General features: G+C 49.9%; 1 protein-coding gene and 2 long non-coding RNA genes across 10 annotated transcripts in view; 1 reads left to right on the top strand and 2 right to left on the bottom strand.

Annotated features, from left to right (window-relative positions):
- LOC106506966 (uncharacterized) overlaps positions 1-14169 on the bottom strand; it is a 28566-nt gene extending 14397 nt beyond the window's left edge. For 2 of the 8 annotated variants that reach the window (XR_014835430.1, XR_002340637.2), the window contains exon 1: positions 223-264. The gene's annotated coding sequence lies outside the window, so the exon portion shown is untranslated. Of the gene's footprint in view, positions 1-222; positions 265-868; positions 1017-2228; positions 2383-2711; positions 2830-5232; positions 5496-6598; positions 6686-7050; positions 7294-7877; positions 8513-14038 lie in introns of those variants that run through there. The other 6 variants (XM_021080073.2, XM_021080074.2, XR_014835426.1 and 3 more) reach the window with 6 other exon arrangements.
- LOC146394604 (uncharacterized) lies at positions 20-10655 on the top strand. Its single transcript, XR_014835487.1, has 2 exons — positions 20-318; positions 1397-10655. It is a non-coding gene; the product is annotated as an uncharacterized LOC146394604 (long non-coding RNA).
- A 919-nt stretch (positions 14170-15088) lies between the features above and the next one.
- Positions 15089-20207, bottom strand: LOC146394603 (uncharacterized). The gene is made up of 2 exons (XR_014835490.1): positions 20077-20207; positions 15089-15129 (listed from the first exon to the last, which is right to left on the bottom strand). It is a non-coding gene; the product is annotated as an uncharacterized LOC146394603 (long non-coding RNA).
- Between the last annotated feature and the right edge of the window lie 3055 nt (positions 20208-23262).

Below are 23262 nucleotides of genomic sequence, written 5' to 3'. Positions count from 1 at the left end.
CTGAGGGCCTGCGTCTGACGTCACAGGGATGGGACCCTCCCCCTCGGCCACACCCCCTTAGGGAGGCGGGGTCCTCTTGGGCACCCGGTCTGTTGCGGCTGTCCCGGGGGGGGGCAGCCGGGAGCGACCGGAAGGAGAGTAGGTTCCGACCCGGGGACAGCGGCACTAGCGCCTGGGGATTCGGAGCACAGAAGACAGAAGCCGACCGTCTCGGCCGCGTACCGGAGCCCCCGTCCCAGCAGCTTGGCGATTGGAAGCCGTAATAGCTTCCAGAGTCGCGGGAAGTGTTTCCGGGTAGCGCAGGTGACCTCACAGACGGTGCGTCTGGGTGGTAGCCTATTGGTGCTGGAAGGTGGGGCTTTTGTGCCTGCCGGGTAATTTGTGTTGTGTGTCCTTGCGAGAAACGGCTCCGGTTACTAGAGTTTTTCCTTACCAGTTCTTGCAACTCACAGTCAGTGTGACACCTCACACGTGGAAAGACACAGAACTGACCTAGAGACTGACTTTATTCTACGGATTGCAATGGAGAGACCACCCCAGGTCTGAAGAGCAGACTGTGTCAGCAGGGTGGCTTTGCATTGGACTTGAGAGAGATTAATAGACAGTGCTACTGTGGGAAACATTCGGGGGAGGGGGGAGTCTAATCAACTGAACAGGAAATGTTTGTCTTTGTGACTAGCTGGTTTCAGGAGGGCTGACTTTGAATCTCAGTTACGATTCATGAGACAGAAAACACGGAGCTGAGGGTCTGTGTCTGACCTTTAAGGACTCGGAGGAAGGTCTGTGTTTGGCCTGCTAGCAGGGTACACCCATGGGACACCTGAGAGGCTTATGGCAAATAGGACAAAGAGTGGACCGCAAGCCTTACCTAAGTCCTAAAGGGAAGGCCGGTCTTTGCTGGTAAGCCACTTCGGGAACACAGAAGTCTGCAGAGATGTCTTTTCTGTGGCTCTTTCGGGGCTCAGGTGAAGTTCAGCCTTGTCAAATGGTAAAGATGAGCCAGGCATCTTTCGTGCCTGTCCAAGCAGATATGTGGATAAGAAGAGAGGGTCCCTTCTTACCCTGGAAGTCATCGACACTTGAACAACACTTTATAGGTATCAAAAGGTTTTATTTTCGTGGTCCTTGTTTCAAATCTGGATTGTCAGTGGCTTCCTCATCTCCCTGCTATGCCGCCACACACTGATGGTTTCCAGATCCACTTTAATCCCTTTAATCCCCTCCTGCAGATTACAGACCTCCCTGGTCATCTGACAGGAGTGAGGGGCTACAGGGGGAAGACTGGAGGGTCTGAGGGAGCTCTTTCTTCGGGAGACAGGCTGATGGATTGGCACACTACATGCATGTGGCAATAAACACTTGTTATTTTAAATTTATTTATTTATTTGTTTTACAGTTGGCAATACATGATGCACAGTGGCCACACGGAGAGGAGACACAAAGCAGATATGTAAAGCCCAGCAGACATGCGTACAGGTAGAGACGTTGCCATTGTACCTAGGGGGTAACTGACAGTCAAACGGTACTTTGTGGTGTAAAAGAAAATTCCCCTAGACTAAATTAATGACACAGAAAGCAGTTTTCTTCATCATCAGACTCATTCTCCTCTCACTGATGAGGTGTCTTGGGCACAGAGAGGTTAGGTCAGCTCCCCCACGTCATTCAGGTCATACTTGTTTGAATCCCAAAGGCAAGGAACATTCAGCCCGTCCAAACTAAGCCATCCACCCCGAGTCCCTACACACATCTGCACCTCCTCTAGTGTTTGCCTGACTCAGTGCAAGGCAGCCTTCTCCCCGGCTGCTTTGGCCAGAGATCCTTACAGTCATCTGTGCCTGCCGCCTCTGTCTCACCATCCCCTCGGGCACCAAGCCCCGCCTTTCTGCTCCTAAGTCTAGGCAAGATCTTGCCACTTCTCTCCATCACCACAGTGAGATCCCTAGTCCAGGTCACCCTCAGCTCTACCCTGCACGACCACCACCAATCCTGATCCTTTGCCACCCTTTTTCCATTCCACTGCCCGAGGAACCTTTCTGAAGTCCTAATCTAGGAACGCCACACCTGTTCAAACCTCTGTGGGGGCTGTCCGCTGCTCTAGGGATAGTGTCCGGCCTCCTGGACTAGGCACATCAGGAGTCGCGTGCCCCTGAGTGCCTGATCCTCACCGGACCCCTCCTGCTCCATTCCCCCCACTTGACATTCCAACCACCCCAAACCCCTTTCTGTACCTCACATGGCCAGTGTGCTCACAATCGTTCCTGCTGACCACTCCCAGACTGCACATCCTCACAGGTGCTGTTCCCGCCATCCTCATCTGCTGGTTTCCTTCTTCGGTTCGGTGTCACGTTGGGTGGTGCAATTTCCATTTTACCTGGGCCGCACCTGGATGAGAAGTCAGTTAACTCCTACTTTTATAGAATGGGATGTGGTGGGGATTTCTTGTTGAATTCCCCAAATCAAAACAAGGTTTACTGTGGTTCACAGTGAGCTGAGCTGAAATGCAATCTGATGCCTGCCTTTTTTGGGAAAAGCTTCCTTGCTAATAAGCACAGGGGACAGATGGCAAAGGTCTCTCTGCTTATTGTATTTGGGCCCACTTTTGCCTTTGAACATGGACTTTGGAATCAGATCACAATTTTGGAACTATCAATGGATCCAGGGTGATCACCTGCCTGACAGTGAGGAGGGATAACCCAGAACATGGGAGATACCTGTCACTTTATGGTGTCTGTGACCCAGTAAATGGAACAGGCCCGATCTGCTCTGCCCATGGACTTTGTTTTGATGACACGTTCACTATTTCCCACTCGATTTTATAGTCGGAGTTCTCTGTTAGGACAACAGAAAGTACAGTAACTTTCCTCTCTTTGCAGTGGAGCTGATTTTCTAGTTCTTGGGGCCCTGAGGGTGGCAGGGATCAGCTGCCTGCTCAGGATGGGGGGACCCTCCAAGGTCATGTGCCAGTGCCTTCCTGCAGCTCCTCAGGTGTCTGCACAGGGTGCTGTCAACCCCTGGAGGCACCCAGACGATCCAGTTCCTAGAAGGTCCGGGAGAGAGAGTGTGTAGGTTCTACCAGCTACACACTCAGCTGTGAGGATCCCCTTCATTCACTACAACTCCTCTAAGCAGAACACACCTAAGTATGAAATGAAGCGTGTGTCTCTGATACGTAAGGTCAAAGAAAAAGATGGAAATGGCACCACCCCCCCTACCCCACAGCCACCCCAGTCAGAGGGTGGAGTAGACTCCTGGGGCCGTGGCCTGGATCCCTCCACACTGATGTGTCCCTAACAGGGGTGCAGTGTAAACGGCTCTTCCTCAAGCCTGGCTCTTGAGCTCATGTGAGCAGGGCAGACACGGTTTTATTTCCCCAAGGGCCAGAGAGGTAAGTATCAACCCACCGCCTTCCACAGACAAGGAAATAAGCTCAAAGAGGTTAAGTCGCTGATGCAGTGGAGGGTGGATCTGGGAGTCACGCCCCGGGTCTGTCAGACTCCTGAGCCAGTCTTCTTTGCCGTCACTTCACAACAAACTTGGTTTGGGTTTTTGTTGCTGAGATGCAGATACTGTTCCATGATGGGACAGTCACTGTTGTCCCAGTACCGTGTCCACCGGTGACGTCCAGGCACCCAGCAGGGCAAAGGCACCGTGAACGGCTCTCAGACCCTCTCTGTGTCGCCTTCAGGGGAGCTGCTCTGAAGCCCAGAGACCTGGAGTCCACTGGTGGGAAGGGCCTGCCTCAGAGCCAACAGGCAGGCAGGACGTTGACTTTCCCTGCAGGGAGGCACTGCACCATGCCAGAGAGGCTTTGCCATCACCCCCCAGGCCCGGTTACGGCCCAGTTAGGACTCGACCCGTCTCCCTCTGTTTAGCAGATACTAGGAATTGAGAGGCGAGCAGAGGCAGAGGAGGTGCTTTCAGTGGCTGCATGGCCTCTCGGGAGGTGACCCAGCCGCCATGGTGGTCTGGAGCCCAAAGACTGAGAATGGAAAATGGCTGCACTGGTTTTGCTGTCGGTGCCCTTCAGCCTGTGTGTCTGTAAACTGGAAGATCACGGTGCCTCCCTCAGGAACCTCCCCACCCTTGAGAAGTGTGTCTTGACCAAACACCCACAACCCCTCCCCCTGATACTTTGGCAGGGGTCAGTGCCCTCCTCTGTGTTCCTAGGTTTCTAGGACTTAAATCCCGCCATCACTCACACAACAGGTGGCTGTCATCTGCTTGCAGGTTCCAGCCCACATCATCCCTACATCCCCAAACTAGGCCCAGGAGGCTGAGATGTAGTGTCTTGGCGGTGCTGAGACTGTTTCCTCAATGAACAAAGGACCCTGACTCCAGGTCTATTGTTAATAAAAGGCGGCTCTTCTTGAGCCAGTTATTTCTGCGTAAAAATGACCCAGGAGAATGGGGTAACGAGGACATCTGTGGAGTCAGTCTCTTCCCTGTGAGGGGAGGAGGACTGCATCTGTCATACCCGCCTCTTTCCGGAAACTCCTAATACACGCGGCCACAATGCCTACTACACACGTGTGTGTCACTCTGGTACCTCCACTGCCCGCAGTTCTGCCCTCACAGTTGAACCTGGGTCACGATGCTTGGAGCAACTGTACTGAATGTTTCCTAAGCATCAAGCGGCCAGTGCTCAGCGTGGGTGTTGCAAGCATGTAGCCAGTGGATGGGCTGTTGAATGAACCTGGCCAAGGCAGATCTGGTGGGAATGCTGGGAGAAGCTGCCACAGAAGCAGCCACGTTGAAAAAAAGGCTGGAGAGCTTTTTTCCCTTCTTGCCTCGCTCGGGTTTATCTGAAGCTTTCTCCGTCCCAGAAACAGATTTGTGTCCTCCCAGTTGTAGGAGAGAGCAAGTCAAACTTTTAACATTTTTGGCTGACACGAAGGTCACCTTTCCAAGGCCTGGACACCCCCCCCCCCCCCCCCCCCGCCTGGGCCTAGAGGAAATAACAAACACCAAAGTCCGGTGCTCATGACAGGTACCCCCTCACATCAGGCAGCTCAGCAAAGCAGCCCAGGGATGCAGTGAGCTAACCCTCTGATGCGGGATTTCTTGGTCCTCTTTTTGGCCACACGCATTGCACATGGAATCTCCCAGGCAGGGATTAAACCCTTGCCGCAGCTGTATCCAGAGGCACAGCAGTGACACCACCAGAGCCTTAACCCGCTGAGCAACCAGGGAACTTCTGGATCTTTTCCTTTTAACTTAGTAAGGAACGGTTACCTCTCACACCCGTCAGTGGCTCAGTGCTGCTCTATAGCATGGGTACATCCATAGTCACCGAGCATGAAAGGATCATCATCCTACCGCTTCGTCCACCCTTCAAACGAGGCTTTCACTGCATATCAATGAGGCAGGAGCTCACTGGTGAATCTCATGGCTGCCCCCACTGTTTCAGACGTCCAAAACCACTCTTGCTTTTGGTGAATCCCTAGGAGGGCTCACAGGACCCAGCATACAGTCATCCCCATGGCTAGGAATCAGTACTGCAAAAGGATAGAAAGACAAACAGCCAGGGGGAGTGGTGCACTGGGCATCATCCAGAGGAAACCAGCGTACGCTTTCGAGAGTCCTTTCTCCCTAGAGTCACACAATCTGTCCCTCCAGCAACGAGCCATGACAGCTCCTTCAAACACTGTCTGCCAGAGAAGCTCATGAGAAACCCAGGGCCCAAGCTTTTAACTGGGGACTGGTCCCTCGCACACTCTCTGCCCAGCACGTACCAGGATTCCAGGGTCCCGGGAGGCAAGCAGGCGTTTAGCATCGAACATATTGTTTGGACAGTTTCGGAAGAGGAACCTACCCTTCTCGGGGAGGGAACGGTGGGAAACCACCTGAAATCCAAGTTCCCGGATGCAAGGTAAGGTCAACAAGCTACAGTTTCTAAGGATTATCGGCTCCAGCCTGCTACGTTATATATATGCATATATATGTGAGTGAAATAAGTCAGAGAGAAAGACAAATAATGCATGTTCTCTCTTACATGTGAAATCTGAAAACGTCTAGGTTACAGAAATAGAGTTTATTTATTTATCTTTGATAGGCAAGAAATAGATTTATTAAGATAGGACGCTTATGAGAGATGTAAGCAGGCAGGCATGGAAGCTCTACCAGAAGTAGAGTTTGGAAGGGTGCTTGCGAGGGGCTGGGGGAAATGGTGGTCAAAGGGTACAAACTTCTAGCTATAAGATGAATAAGTTATGGGGATCTAACGTAGAGCATGGTGACGATACTTAATATTGTATTATGTACTGAAAATTAAGTGGCACAGTGAGTTAAGGATCCAGTGTTTTCACTGCCATGGCTCGGGTGGCTGCTGTGGAGTGGGGTCGAGCCCTGGCCCAGGAACGTCCGCTTGCTTCAGGAGCAGCCCAAAACAAAACAAAACAAACAAATAAATGAACTAAAACACAAAGAAACAGAGCAAGAAATAAAAGAAAGGAATAGAAAAGAATGAGAGAAGAACTGAAATGTTATCACCAAAAAACTTTTTAAAAACATAATGATGTGAGCGGATACAGTGCTAACTAACCTTATTGTGGTAATCATTTTGCCTTTGTTACCCCGAGTAAAACAGAAACATCCTCACCTCATGCCCCTTCCCCTGATCCAGCCTTTTCCGTTTACATTGCACCTGCCACCTTTGATGTGCTTGCTCTATGTGTTTACGGAGCACCTTAGGAAAGGAGAAACTTTGTCAGTTTTGTCCTGTCAGAAACTCCCAGATGCACTCAGGTACGTGATAGGTGCTCAGAAAACACTTGTTGAAGGATGGCTGGGAAGCAGTCCTTTACACATATGGTTCCACAGATTATACACCGTTAACACCCAGCGACCCAAAAGCTTAGAAAAGACACACGCCCAGGTATATAAGCACATCAAGGCTAAGGCTCTTTGTACTATGGCTCGCAAAACCCACTCATAAAATACCTCTCTCATCAAAAACTCCCGCAAACCCTCAGAGATAGCAGCTGTACCCAAACAGCATCTGTAATGTCAGACGTAACGATACGCATCTCCAAACTGCATGACCCACGTTACCTCTCTATCAAACAATCCCAGAGACCTCTCTCTGCACTTTACACGAATCGGTGCGACTGACGGTGTGGAACCACAAGCTCCAGACTGAAGGCTAAACAAGACGGAAAGAGCTCAACGTGAAGACAGCACGGTCACGCCGCACAACCAGCGACTGAACCTAACCTCGCCACTGACCGGAGCAGCTACGAAGCCACTTCTGGGCAGTCAGCAGCGTTGAACAACTCGGAGAAAAAGCACCGTGACAGTCCCCGCCCCCCGTACCCGCACGCAAGCCCGCAAAAGGGCGGAGACGCAAACGCAGACGTACACCTCTCACCCCGCCCTCCAACTCTGTGATCACCGTGCCAGTCCCAGACAGGCTGCCAATCGGAACCGAGCCGACCACTAGGAAGGGTGGGAGTAGCGGACTTACGGAGCGGTTTGGACCCCGGAAGAGCAATCTCTCCGTGGCCAATCACCGCCCAGAATACTTTCTGACCCTGTCTCCCATTCCCGGGAGCCAATCTCTAGCCCCGTTGCGATCCCCAGTTGGCTGTGACCATATGGAAACGAAGGGGTGGATTTGGAGTCGATACAAAGATGGTTGAATCCTGAGACTCGCTGTCCACTCGTGCTCGAATGCCACAGGAAGAGAGCGCGGAAGGAATGGGGTTGTACCCAGCGGCGCCATGCTTGCCTCTCCGGGAAATGCGGTTGATGCCCTACGCGGCGAAAGGGTACCCTCGTGTTGTCACATAATGGATTATTCCAGAACGGATTATTCCATTATTCAGAATGGATTATCCCTCCTACCCCCAGTGGTACCTCCCTGAGTGGGATGGTCTCACCTCCGCCCCTCAGTGGTACTTCCCACGACGGATGTTTCATCTCGCGCGCCCCTTGGTGGTGGGATAGGGGAAGAGCAGATGCAGACGTTCGTGTACCATTGCGCGTTAGTCCCCAAAGGCAGGGAGGGCCGAGATAGGACGAAAACCCCACAACTCAGTGGTGTCTTGGACTTGGGGAGAAGGCTTCCTAAACGGAAAACTTCCTGCTTTTAGTGGCACCATTAAAGAGGGAGCTTTACAAGGGGTTTTCTCTGTGCCGGGCATTGGGCTTGCTTGTGCCTCCCCCGGGTAATACTGACTAGGTCTGGTGGGGGAAGCCAGCCAGTTCCTCAACAGGCAGGACTGGGCTCCGAGATCCTGGTGCAGGGCAGGCCGTTGTTCTTGAATGTGATTACAAGTGAAAAGGACAGCAGGACCGTCTGTACTGTTAGGAAAATGGCCATCTCCCAGGGGTCGCAAGGACAGTGAGTACGTGAGATAAAGTCCATGGGCTTTGTCATGTACCCTGTTGGAATCCTGGGCCCGTCTAGCTATGCCTCGCAGAACAGCTAGGTGTGGAATACAACTCGGAGAAAAAAGGACAACCGGAAAAGTCACCGCGGCCACACACGCATGCACGCACAAGCACACAGAGCTCTCAAAATTCTAACTCTGCGACCAGTACCAGAGAGACGGCCAATGGGAATGTGGCACGTGGGACTTCAGGCCCCGCTTTGGGACCCCGAGACCTATTTTTGGCCTCTCGTCGTGGCCAATCAATAACCCAAAACGAATCTTGACCCCGCATCCCGGAGCCAATCTCCTGCTCCGACGCTGACCCCAGTAGGATGTGACCATTTAGAAACGAGGGGGTGAGGTTAGAGCAGATACAAAGAAGGCTGCAGCATGGGACTCAGTGTCCGCTCCGGCTCAAATGCTGTAGGAGAACAGAGTGGAGCAAAGAAAGTTGGACCCAGTGGCACCATGCGTGCCTCTCCCGGGAACTGTGGCTGATGCCCTAGGTGGTTTAAGGGGACCCTCAGTGTTGGAACATAACGCATTATTCCATAATGGAGCCGCCTCCCTAACGGTACCCTCCTGAGTGGATGGCCTTACCTCCGCCCCTCAGTGGTACATCCCAGGACAGAACTGTTTCATCTCGCGCGCCCCATGGTGGTGGCATCGCAGAAGAGCCCATTCAGACGCCCTTGGACCATTCCAGGCTGATCCACAGAGGGAGGGAGGATACAGCTAGGATGAAAACCTCACAATTCGCTGGAGTGGTGGACTCGGCAAGAAGTCTTCCTAAACAGATACTTACCTCCCTGAAGTGGCACCACTATAACAGGGAGCTTTAACAAGCGTTTTCTCTGTGCTGGGCATCGGGCTTGTTTATGCCTCACTGGGTCATACAGAACAGGCCTACTGGCGGAAGCCAGCCAAAGTCCCTCAGGGGCAGGAGGGAGAAAGGTCCCGACTGGGCTCCGAAGTCCTGATGAGGGGGCAGGCCTCTGTCCTTGACTGTGAGTACTGGGGGAAAAGGACAACGGGACCTTTGCTTGTTAGGTAAAGTCCATCTCGCAGGGGTTGCTATGCCCCTGAGTATGTGAGATAAAGTCCACAGGATTTGTCACTATCCTGTTACCTCTGAACATGTTCCCTGGCAGAATTCTAGGCCTGTCTAGCTCTACTTCTCTGAACAACTTTGAATCTCTCTATTCATTCCTTCCCTCCAAGGATGCATCAAACTGAATTATCGGTGTCAGGAGAGAAAAAAAAAAAAAACCTCTCATGGAGCTTACATTCTTTTGAAATCATACAGCCCCCAAAGGTATGTGATTTGTCAGGTGTTGGTAACTGCTGTGATTAAAATTAAATCAGAATTGTCAAATAGAGAGGAGGGGGCCTATCTAGAAAGAGCAGTCAGGGAAGGTCTTTCTAAGATTGTGACATTTGAGCGGAAACCTAGAGGAGAGGAACATCTGAAAGAGATGCATGCCCCCCCCTCCCCCGAGTTCGGTACGGGTCAGTGGAAAAGTTCCGGGGTGTAACTCAGTCTGTCATGTGTGAGAAGGTGAGGAGGCTGATTTGGCTGGCTCAGCATGATGGAGGGAGGGGTAGGAGATCTGGTGAAGGGGTAATGAGGGCCAGGTCCTGTAGAGCCTTCTGGGCCATGGTGAGGACTTTGTCTTGAGCCTCCAGAGGCCTTTTAGCAGAGAATTCCCGTGTGTCTCTCTGAGGCCAGAGGCCCAAGTCGCCCCCTTGAGGAGGTGGAGCTCTTGGTTTACCCCAAAGAAGAGCCCCCTCCCCAGCCTCTCTGGGGAAGCTGAACATGCTCTCCTGGAAGATTATGGAGACTCAAGGGGAATCCCCCCAACTGCTCCCCATGAATATCCATGTCCAAAGATGATATGCTCATGTGGGGAAAAGCAAGGGCCCTCATGGTGTGAGCGAGGTCACACCCTGTCCTGTACAAAAGCACAGGAGGGAAACGAATAGAGATTGGAACAGAGAGTAGAAGAAGAATAAATATAATCAATGAAACCGAATGTTGTTTCTTTGAAAAGAGCAGTACGAATTCATAAAATTGCACCCAGAGAGACACAGAAAATGATAAATCCTGCCTCATAGCACAGGGTGCTATATCTAGTCACTTGTGATGGAACATGATGGAGGATAATTTGGGAAAAGAATACACACACACACACACACACACACACACACACACTTCTGGGTCAGTTTGCTGTACAGCAGAAATTGACAGAACAGTATAAATCATTACAATAGAAAAAATAAAAATCTTAAAGAATGATAAAAAGACACAACAATATGAGGAATGACACAGATATAAATGTAAAATGATCTAACAAAATGGGGACACATATTGTGTTCATAGGTTGATAAATGCAATATAATTGGGATGTCAACAGTCCCCAAAAAGATCCATCAATGTCATACAATTCCAATGTAAAATGCCAGCAGGATTTTTTGGTACATATAGACTGATTACAAACTTTCTGTGGTAAGGCAAAGGCAAATGAACGAGAATAGCCAAATTAATTTTCGAAAAGTAAACTGGAGGACTAACACCAACTTTAACATTTACCATGCAGCTTCAGCCAACATATGTTAACGTAAGTGTCCAAGTAAGGATGAATGGGTAAAGAAAACGTGGTGACATACACAATGGGGTATTATTCAGCCATAAAAAGTAGAGTCCTGCCTTTTGCAACAACATGGATGGACGTTGAAGGCTAAGTGAAAGAGGTCAGAGAGAGAAAGGCAAATGCATGTTCTCTCTTACATCTGGAATCTGAACAAAGTCTAAGTCACAGAAATAGAGTTTAGAATGGTGCTTGCCAGGGGCTGGGGGAAATGGTGGTCAAAGGGTACAAACTTCTAGCTATAAGATGAATAAGTTATGGGGATCTAACGTAGAGCATGGTGACGATACTTAATATTGTATTATGTACTGAAAATTAAGTGGCGCAGTGGGTTAAGGACCCAGTGTTTTCACTGCCATGGCTCGGGTGGCTGCTGTGGAGTGGGGTCGAGCCCTGGACCAGGAACTTCCTCATCCTTCAGAGCAGCCAAAAACAAAACAACACACACACACACACACACACACACACACACACACACACACAGAGAGAGAGAGAGAGAGAGAGAGAGAGAGAAATAAAAGGAAAAGAGAGAAGAACTGAAATGTTATCACCAAAAAATTCTTAAAAACATAATGATGTGAGTGGATACAGTGCTAACTAACCGTATTGTGGTAATCATTTTGCCATATATGTGTATCAAATCATGATATTGAGCACCTGAAACTTTCATGGTTTGAGTCGGTAATACCTCAATAAACCTGGAAGAATGAAAGAGTCTCTGGTTTTTCAAGTGGGATTGCCTTTGCCTTCAAGCTGTATTCTCTGTCCCCTTGACACATCCTCCTCATTCCTTGAACTTTTCCTTACTGCTGACATGACAAGTGAAGCCAGCCTCATTTATACTCTCCCTCCTCGGCCTGGGAACCCAGCATTTAGTGGAGAATGGAATTTGGAAGCTAGGATCTGGGACGGGGTGTACTTATTGCCATTGGGATCTTGCTGCTTCCACATCTACATGTAAGTATCTGTCTACATGTGCACACTTATCTACTGAAAACCAGGCCTTCTCATGGAGAACTTCCAATTCCAGCAGAACACCTCAGAATGTGTTCTGCTTTACTTCTTTTCCATATCAGAAATTCCCTTTTCCAGAAGGGGCAGACGTGGCGCCCACTATCCTCAAACATTTGCTGAGGTGATGAATTCCCAACGTAAACAAGCCATCCCTCCTCCACTGAGGTCCTCCTCACATGCTGCACTGACCCATCCCTTGCCCTTGACCTCCTCACCCCAACTCAAGCTTGAATCCCTGAGCCAGTTAGCCTGCACCCTCGCCCAAACCCAGGGGTATTCTCCTTACTGCCTTGCGCTCTGACTCTGCAAGTTGAATGTCCCTACACGCCTACACTTGTCTTGTCCTCAAGCACCAAGTGGCTTTAGGACTGAACTGCTCAGGCCCAAGAGAGAGGGAAGGAAAGAAATGGCAGAGACGGGGAAAAGGTGAGTATATCCTCATATGATCAGTTAAACAAGGTGAACTGGGCCAAATCCAAGCAATATGATGAAGCCAGTGGGTTTTTTCTCACTGTCTTCCAGCTTCTCCTTCCTGCCCCTCTCCTTTGCCCCAGTCCCTTTCTCATTCCTAAAGCCCTGCCCCCCATCAAGAGTAGAAACGTTATGAGGGGCAGGACTCCCGTATTATAAGTGATGTTGGCTGTTTGGCTGACATTCAGTGTGGATGGTGTCCTCCCTGTGGCTCTACCACTCAAGCCCTCTGTCTCTCATGACGGACTAGAAGGTTTCACCCCTCTTCGGTAATGTCAAGCATAAGCAGGGAGAAGGTGCAAGACACATCTTGGAGCCCCGGGTCCTTCATCTGTGAAACGGGGAGGACCACAAGCTGTGGGACAAAGAGCCAGAGCAGCACCAGACACCAGTTCAATGAGTGCTCGGAGCCAAAGCCAGGGCATCACAGGACTCCTTCTTGAGACCCAGAAGCACCTCAAGTAGATGTCCCCGCCAGGACTGCTGCATCTGCTCCTTCTTCCGCCTGGAATGCTCTTCCTTCAGGTAATCCCATGGCCTTCTCCCTCGCTTTCTCCAGCTGTCTGCGCGATCGTCACCTTTCAGATAGACCTGCCTTTGCCTTTGTTACCCCGAGGAAAACAGAAACATCCTCACCCCATGCCCCTTCCCCTGATCCAGCCTTTTCTGTCTACATTGCACCTGCCACCTTTGATGTGCTCTAATGTGTTTACCGAGCACCTCTATGAAAGGAGAGGCTCTGTCAGTTCTGTCCTGTCCGAAACTCCTAGAACAGTACTCAGAAAACACTTGCTGAGCCATGGCTGGGAATCAGCCCTTTACACTGTTACAGTACACTGTTACACAGGTACTGCCCATGATGGCCATTGGCCCCATTTAATTCATTATGATACATAGTGCAACTCCAGAAGAGAAGTGACTTGCTCAAGACACACAACCAGCACGTGGGGTTCGCGGCTTTGGAATCCTATCTACCAGGTTCCAAACCCCTCCGTTCCTGGACAGAGACTTTAAGGCCAAAACGGTAAGAGACGTTACTCCTGACACCCAAACCCCAAACAGCTGAGATCCTCTACGCCTTTGGACAAAGCCTTCCCAAAGCAGCTCAGAGACTTCATAAGTTGGTAGTCAGAATCGCAAATAGCTCAGACACCTCACAGTCCGGGGTGCACACGCCTACAGAGCAGTCTAAAACCCAGTGACTCCAAAGCTCAGAAAGTGCATACCCAAATATACAAGGCAGACAAAGCCTAAGGCTCTTTGAACCATGGCTCCCAAAATCCAGTTAGATAAACTATTCCGTTCACCAAAAACTCCCCAAAGCGCTCAAAGACATCACATGGACCCAACTAGCATCTATGATGTCAGGCGTAGCGATACATAGCTTCGAACTGCATGACACACGTTACTTCCCAGGGAGAGACACCAAACAAACTCAGAGACCTCTCTCTGGACTTTACGTGAATCTGTGCGATTGACCATGGGGAACCACAAGCTCCAGAATGTGGGCTCGACAAGACTGAAAGAGCTCACGTGAAGACAGCACCGTCACTCCGCACAGCCAGCGACTGAGCCTAACCGCGCTACTGACCGGGGCAGCTACGATACCCCTTCCGGACAGTCAGTAGCACAGACCCGCTCGGAGAAAATGTAGTGTGAAAAATACCCGCACGCGCAAGCGCACGGAAATGCACGCACGCACGCATGCGCAAGCGCAAAGACGCATACGTTCACCTCTCACGCTGCGCTTCAACTCTGCGACCTCGGGGCCCCCCCAAACAGACGGCCAATCGGAACTGGGCAGACGACTACGGAGGGTGGGAGTAGAGGACTTCCGTCGCTGGTTGGGACAACGGAAGAGCAATCTCGCCCTGACCAATCATCACTCATAATCCTTTCCGACCCCTCCCACCGCCTCCGGGAGCCAATCCCTTGCCCCGTTGCCGTCAGCCCCAGCTAGAGGTGACCATATAGAAACGAAGGGGTGAACTTGGAGTAGGTAGAAAGAAGGCTGCATCCTGGTATTCAGTGTGTACTCGTGCTCGAATGCTCCGGGAAGACGGAGAGGATACAATGGGGATGGACCCAGCGGCTCCATGAGAGCCTCCTCCGGGAACTGTGGTTAACGCCCTCCGCAGTGTACGTGAACCCTCAGTATTGGAACACGATGGATTATTCCAGAACGACCGCCTCCTACCCTCTAATGGTACCTTCCGAGTGAATGGTCTTACCTCCGGCCCTGTCAGTGGTACGTCCCATGACAGATGTTCCATCTCGCGCGCCCCTTGGTGGTGTCATCGGGGAACAGCCGATGCAGATGTTAGTGGACTATTCCAGGGTGGTCCCCAAAGGGAGGGAGGGCAAAGTTAGGATTAAAACCTCACAATTCGCTGGAGTCTTGGACCCGGCAAAAAGTCTTGCTAAACAGAAATGTACTTCTTTGTAGTGGCACCAAGCGTTTTCTCTGTGCTGGGCATTGGGCTTGCTTGCGCCTCCCTGGGTAATATAGAATAGGTGTAGTGCGGCAAGCCAGCCAGGGTTCCTCAAGGGGCAGGGGGGAGAAAGGTCCCGACGGGTCTCTGATGTCCTGGTGAGGGGCAGGCCTCTGTCCTTGACTGTGAGTACTAGGGGAAAAAGAGAGCAGGACCTTTGGTTCTGTTAGGAAAAAGGCCCTCTTGGAGTTCCCGTCGTGGCGCAGTGGTTAACGAGTCCGACTAGGAACCATGAGGTTGTGGGTTTGATCCCTGGCCTTGCTCAGTGGGTTAAGGATTCGGCGTTGCCCTGAGCTGTGATGTAGGTTGCAGACGTGGCTCGGATCCTGCGTTGCTGTGGCTCTGGCGTAGGCCGGTGGCTACAGCTCCGATTGGACCCTTGGCCTGGGAACCTCCATATGCCTCGGGAGCGGACCTAGCAAAGACAGAAAGACAAAAAAAAAAAAAAAAAAAAGGCCATCTCCCAGTGGTCTCTCTGTCCCTGAGGACGTGAGATAAAGTCCACAGGATTTGTCACCATCCTGTTACCTCTGAACATGTTCCCTGGCAGAATTCTTGGCTTGTCTAGCTATGCCTCCCTCAAGAACTTTGCATCTGTTTATTCATTCCTTACCTCATTCATTCCTTCTCTCTAAAGTATATGTCAAGCACAATTATGGGTGTTGGGAAAGAGAAGAAAAACAACCCTTGCTCTCATGGAGGGTCTATTCTATTCAGCCCCCAAAGGTATGTGATTTGTCAGGTGTTGGTAACTGCTGTGATTAAAATTAAATCAGAATCGTCAAATAGAGAGGAGGGGGCCTATCTAGAAAGAGCAGTCAGGGAAGGTCTTTCTAAGATTGTGACATTTGAGCGGAAACCTAGAGGAGAGGAACATCTGAAAGAGATGCATGCCCCCCCCCTCCCCCGAGTTCGGTACGGGTCAGTGGAAAAGTTCCGGGGTGTAACTCAGTCTGTCATGTGTGAGAAGGTGAGGAGGCTGATTTGGCTGGCTCAGCATGATGGAGGGAGGGGTAGGAGATCTGGTGAAGGGGTAATGAGGGCCAGGTCCTGTAGAGCCTTCTGGGCCATGGTGAGGACTTTGTCTTGAGCCTCCAGAGGCCTTTTTAGCAGAGAATTCCCGTGTGTCTCTCTGAGGCCAGAGGCCCAAGTCGCCCCCTTGAGGAGGTGGAGCTCTTGGTTTACCCCAAAGAAGAGCCCCCTCCCCAGCCTCTCTGGGGAAGCTGAACATGCTCTCCTGGAAGATTATGGAGACTCAAGGGGAATCCCCCCAACTGCTCCCCATGAATATCCATGTCCAAAGATGATATGCTCATGTGGGGAAAAGCAAGGGCCCTCATGGTGTGAGCGAGGTCACACCCTGTCCTGTACAAAAGCACAGGAGGGAAACGAATAGAGATTGGAACAGAGAGTAGAAGAAGAATAAATATAATCAATGAAACCGAATGTTGTTTCTTTGAAAAGAGCAGTACGAATTCATAAAATTGCACCCAGAGAGACACAGAAAATGATAAATCCTGCCTCATAGCACAGGGTGCTATATCTAGTCACTTGTGATGGAACATGATGGAGGATAATTTGGGAAAAGAATACACACACACACACACACACACACACACACACACTTCTGGGTCAGTTTGCTGTACAGCAGAAATTGACAGAACAGTATAAATCATTACAATAGAAAAAATAAAAATCTTAAAGAATGATAAAAAGACACAACAATATGAGGAATGACACAGATATAAATGTAAAATGATCTAACAAAATGGGGACACATATTGTGTTCATAGGTTGATAAATGCAATATAATTGGGATGTCAACAGTCCCCAAAAAGATCCATCAATGTCATACAATTCCAATGTAAAATGCCAGCAGGATTTTTTGGTACATATAGACTGATTACAAACTTTCTGTGGTAAGGCAAAGGCAAATGAACGAGAATAGCCAAATTAATTTTCGAAAAGTAAACTGGAGGACTAACACCAACTTTAACATTTACCATGCAGCTTCAGCCAACATATGTTAACGTAAGTGTCCAAGTAAGGATGAATGGGTAAAGAAAACGTGGTGACATACACAATGGGGTATTATTCAGCCATAAAAAGTAGAGTCCTGCCTTTTGCAACAACATGGATGGACGTTGAAGGCTAAGTGAAAGAGGTCAGAGAGAGAAAGGCAAATGCATGTTCTCTCTTACATCTGGAATCTGAACAAAGTCTAAGTCACAGAAATAGAGTTTAGAATGGTGCTTGCCAGGGGCTGGGGGAAATGGTGGTCAAAGGGTACAAACTTCTAGCTATAAGATGAATAAGTTATGGGGATCTAACGTAGAGCATGGTGACGATACTTAATATTGTATTATGTACTGAAAATTAAGTGGCGCAGTGGGTTAAGGACCCAGTGTTTTCACTGCCATGGCTCGGGTGGCTGCTGTGGAGTGGGGTCGAGCCCTGGACCAGGAACTTCCTCATCCTTCAGAGCAGCCAAAAACAAAACAACACACACACACACACACACACACACACACACACACACACACAGAGAGAGAGAGAGAGAGAGAGAGAGAGAGAAATAAAAGGAAAAGAGAGAAGAACTGAAATGTTATCACCAAAAAATTCTTAAAAACATAATGATGTGAGTGGATACAGTGCTAACTAACCGTATTGTGGTAATCATTTTGCCATATATGTGTATCAAATCATGATATTGAGCACCTGAAACTTTCATGGTTTGAGTCGGTAATACCTCAATAAACCTGGAAGAATGAAAGAGTCTCTGGTTTTTCAAGTGGGATTGCCTTTGCCTTCAAGCTGTATTCTCTGTCCCCTTGACACATCCTCCTCATTCCTTGAACTTTTCCTTACTGCTGACATGACAAGTGAAGCCAGCCTCATTTATACTCTCCCTCCTCGGCCTGGGAACCCAGCATTTAGTGGAGAATGGAATTTGGAAGCTAGGATCTGGGACGGGGTGTACTTATTGCCATTGGGATCTTGCTGCTTCCACATCTACATGTAAGTATCTGTCTACATGTGCACACTTATCTACTGAAAACCAGGCCTTCTCATGGAGAACTTCCAATTCCAGCAGAACACCTCAGAATGTGTTCTGCTTTACTTCTTTTCCATATCAGAAATTCCCTTTTCCAGAAGGGGCAGACGTGGCGCCCACTATCCTCAAACATTTGCTGAGGTGATGAATTCCCAACGTAAACAAGCCATCCCTCCTCCACTGAGGTCCTCCTCACATGCTGCACTGACCCATCCCTTGCCCTTGACCTCCTCACCCCAACTCAAGCTTGAATCCCTGAGCCAGTTAGCCTGCACCCTCGCCCAAACCCAGGGGTATTCTCCTTACTGCCTTGCGCTCTGACTCTGCAAGTTGAATGTCCCTACACGCCTACACTTGTCTTGTCCTCAAGCACCAAGTGGCTTTAGGACTGAACTGCTCAGGCCCAAGAGAGAGGGAAGGAAAGAAATGGCAGAGACGGGGAAAAGGTGAGTATATCCTCATATGATCAGTTAAACAAGGTGAACTGGGCCAAATCCAAGCAATATGATGAAGCCAGTGGGTTTTTTCTCACTGTCTTCCAGCTTCTCCTTCCTGCCCCTCTCCTTTGCCCCAGTCCCTTTCTCATTCCTAAAGCCCTGCCCCCCATCAAGAGTAGAAACGTTATGAGGGGCAGGACTCCCGTATTATAAGTGATGTTGGCTGTTTGGCTGACATTCAGTGTGGATGGTGTCCTCCCTGTGGCTCTACCACTCAAGCCCTCTGTCTCTCATGACGGACTAGAAGGTTTCACCCCTCTTCGGTAATGTCAAGCATAAGCAGGGAGAAGGTGCAAGACACATCTTGGAGCCCCGGGTCCTTCATCTGTGAAACGGGGAGGACCACAAGCTGTGGGACAAAGAGCCAGAGCAGCACCAGACACCAGTTCAATGAGTGCTCGGAGCCAAAGCCAGGGCATCACAGGACTCCTTCTTGAGACCCAGAAGCACCTCAAGTAGATGTCCCCGCCAGGACTGCTGCATCTGCTCCTTCTTCCGCCTGGAATGCTCTTCCTTCAGGTAATCCCATGGCCTTCTCCCTCGCTTTCTCCAGCTGTCTGCGCGATCGTCACCTTTCAGATAGACCTGCCTTTGCCTTTGTTACCCCGAGGAAAACAGAAACATCCTCACCCCATGCCCCTTCCCCTGATCCAGCCTTTTCTGTCTACATTGCACCTGCCACCTTTGATGTGCTCTAATGTGTTTACCGAGCACCTCTATGAAAGGAGAGGCTCTGTCAGTTCTGTCCTGTCCGAAACTCCTAGAACAGTACTCAGAAAACACTTGCTGAGCCATGGCTGGGAATCAGCCCTTTACACTGTTACAGTACACTGTTACACAGGTACTGCCCATGATGGCCATTGGCCCCATTTAATTCATTATGATACATAGTGCAACTCCAGAAGAGAAGTGACTTGCTCAAGACACACAACCAGCACGTGGGGTTCGCGGCTTTGGAATCCTATCTACCAGGTTCCAAACCCCTCCGTTCCTGGACAGAGACTTTAAGGCCAAAACGGTAAGAGACGTTACTCCTGACACCCAAACCCCAAACAGCTGAGATCCTCTACGCCTTTGGACAAAGCCTTCCCAAAGCAGCTCAGAGACTTCATAAGTTGGTAGTCAGAATCGCAAATAGCTCAGACACCTCACAGTCCGGGGTGCACACGCCTACAGAGCAGTCTAAAACCCAGTGACTCCAAAGCTCAGAAAGTGCATACCCAAATATACAAGGCAGACAAAGCCTAAGGCTCTTTGAACCATGGCTCCCAAAATCCAGTTAGATAAACTATTCCGTTCACCAAAAACTCCCCAAAGCGCTCAAAGACATCACATGGACCCAACTAGCATCTATGATGTCAGGCGTAGCGATACATAGCTTCGAACTGCATGACACACGTTACTTCCCAGGGAGAGACACCAAACAAACTCAGAGACCTCTCTCTGGACTTTACGTGAATCTGTGCGATTGACCATGGGGAACCACAAGCTCCAGAATGTGGGCTCGACAAGACTGAAAGAGCTCACGTGAAGACAGCACCGTCACTCCGCACAGCCAGCGACTGAGCCTAACCGCGCTACTGACCGGGGCAGCTACGATACCCCTTCCGGACAGTCAGTAGCACAGACCCGCTCGGAGAAAATGTAGTGTGAAAAATACCCGCACGCGCAAGCGCACGGAAATGCACGCACGCACGCATGCGCAAGCGCAAAGACGCATACGTTCACCTCTCACGCTGCGCTTCAACTCTGCGACCTCGGGGCCCCCCCAAACAGACGGCCAATCGGAACTGGGCAGACGACTACGGAGGGTGGGAGTAGAGGACTTCCGTCGCTGGTTGGGACAACGGAAGAGCAATCTCGCCCTGACCAATCATCACTCATAATCCTTTCCGACCCCTCCCACCGCCTCCGGGAGCCAATCCCTTGCCCCGTTGCCGTCAGCCCCAGCTAGAGGTGACCATATAGAAACGAAGGGGTGAACTTGGAGTAGGTAGAAAGAAGGCTGCATCCTGGTATTCAGTGTGTACTCGTGCTCGAATGCTCCGGGAAGACGGAGAGGATACAATGGGGATGGACCCAGCGGCTCCATGAGAGCCTCCTCCGGGAACTGTGGTTAACGCCCTCCGCAGTGTACGTGAACCCTCAGTATTGGAACACGATGGATTATTCCAGAACGACCGCCTCCTACCCTCTAATGGTACCTTCCGAGTGAATGGTCTTACCTCCGGCCCTGTCAGTGGTACGTCCCATGACAGATGTTCCATCTCGCGCGCCCCTTGGTGGTGTCATCGGGGAACAGCCGATGCAGATGTTAGTGGACTATTCCAGGGTGGTCCCCAAAGGGAGGGAGGGCAAAGTTAGGATTAAAACCTCACAATTCGCTGGAGTCTTGGACCCGGCAAAAAGTCTTGCTAAACAGAAATGTACTTCTTTGTAGTGGCACCAAGCGTTTTCTCTGTGCTGGGCATTGGGCTTGCTTGCGCCTCCCTGGGTAATATAGAATAGGTGTAGTGCGGCAAGCCAGCCAGGGTTCCTCAAGGGGCAGGGGGGAGAAAGGTCCCGACGGGTCTCTGATGTCCTGGTGAGGGGCAGGCCTCTGTCCTTGACTGTGAGTACTAGGGGAAAAAGAGAGCAGGACCTTTGGTTCTGTTAGGAAAAAGGCCCTCTTGGAGTTCCCGTCGTGGCGCAGTGGTTAACGAGTCCGACTAGGAACCATGAGGTTGTGGGTTTGATCCCTGGCCTTGCTCAGTGGGTTAAGGATTCGGCGTTGCCCTGAGCTGTGATGTAGGTTGCAGACGTGGCTCGGATCCTGCGTTGCTGTGGCTCTGGCGTAGGCCGGTGGCTACAGCTCCGATTGGACCCTTGGCCTGGGAACCTCCATATGCCTCGGGAGCGGACCTAGCAAAGACAGAAAGACAAAAAAAAAAAAAAAAAAAAGGCCATCTCCCAGTGGTCTCTCTGTCCCTGAGGACGTGAGATAAAGTCCACAGGATTTGTCACCATCCTGTTACCTCTGAACATGTTCCCTGGCAGAATTCTTGGCTTGTCTAGCTATGCCTCCCTCAAGAACTTTGCATCTGTTTATTCATTCCTTACCTCATTCATTCCTTCTCTCTAAAGTATATGTCAAGCACAATTATGGGTGTTGGGAAAGAGAAGAAAAACAACCCTTGCTCTCATGGAGGGTCTATTCTATTCAGCCCCCAAAGGTATGTGATTTGTCAGGTGTTGGTAACTGCTGTGATTAAAATTAAATCAGAATCGTCAAATAGAGAGGAGGGGGCCTATCTAGAAAGAGCAGTCAGGGAAGGTCTTTCTAAGATTGTGACATTTGAGCGGAAACCTAGAGGAGAGGAACATCTGAAAGAGATGCATGCCCCCCCCCTCCCCCGAGTTCGGTACGGGTCAGTGGAAAAGTTCCGGGGTGTAACTCAGTCTGTCATGTGTGAGAAGGTGAGGAGGCTGATTTGGCTGGCTCAGCATGATGGAGGGAGGGGTAGGAGATCTGGTGAAGGGGTAATGAGGGCCAGGTCCTGTAGAGCCTTCTGGGCCATGGTGAGGACTTTGTCTTGAGCCTCCAGAGGCCTTTTTAGCAGAGAATTCCCGTGTGTCTCTCTGAGGCCAGAGGCCCAAGTCGCCCCCTTGAGGAGGTGGAGCTCTTGGTTTACCCCAAAGAAGAGCCCCCTCCCCAGCCTCTCTGGGGAAGCTGAACATGCTCTCCTGGAAGATTATGGAGACTCAAGGGGAATCCCCCCAACTGCTCCCCATGAATATCCATGTCCAAAGATGATATGCTCATGTGGGGAAAAGCAAGGGCCCTCATGGTGTGAGCGAGGTCACACCCTGTCCTGTACAAAAGCACAGGAGGGAAACGAATAGAGATTGGAACAGAGAGTAGAAGAAGAATAAATATAATCAATGAAACCGAATGTTGTTTCTTTGAAAAGAGCAGTACGAATTCATAAAATTGCACCCAGAGAGACACAGAAAATGATAAATCCTGCCTCATAGCACAGGGTGCTATATCTAGTCACTTGTGATGGAACATGATGGAGGATAATTTGGGAAAAGAATACACACACACACACACACACACACACACACACACTTCTGGGTCAGTTTGCTGTACAGCAGAAATTGACAGAACAGTATAAATCATTACAATAGAAAAAATAAAAATCTTAAAGAATGATAAAAAGACACAACAATATGAGGAATGACACAGATATAAATGTAAAATGATCTAACAAAATGGGGACACATATTGTGTTCATAGGTTGATAAATGCAATATAATTGGGATGTCAACAGTCCCCAAAAAGATCCATCAATGTCATACAATTCCAATGTAAAATGCCAGCAGGATTTTTTGGTACATATAGACTGATTACAAACTTTCTGTGGTAAGGCAAAGGCAAATGAACGAGAATAGCCAAATTAATTTTCGAAAAGTAAACTGGAGGACTAACACCAACTTTAACATTTACCATGCAGCTTCAGCCAACATATGTTAACGTAAGTGTCCAAGTAAGGATGAATGGGTAAAGAAAACGTGGTGACATACACAATGGGGTATTATTCAGCCATAAAAAGTAGAGTCCTGCCTTTTGCAACAACATGGATGGACGTTGAAGGCTAAGTGAAAGAGGTCAGAGAGAGAAAGGCAAATGCATGTTCTCTCTTACATCTGGAATCTGAACAAAGTCTAAGT

Source organism: Sus scrofa, chromosome X (genome assembly GCF_054392235.1).
Source record: "Sus scrofa isolate SSC_HxYL_T2T_F1_AM1 chromosome X, Sscrofa_HxYL_maternal_Yorkshire_Landrace_v2.0, whole genome shotgun sequence".
Taxonomy (NCBI): domain Eukaryota; kingdom Metazoa; phylum Chordata; class Mammalia; order Artiodactyla; family Suidae; genus Sus; species Sus scrofa.
This window is presented reverse-complemented; position numbering and strand designations above follow the sequence as displayed.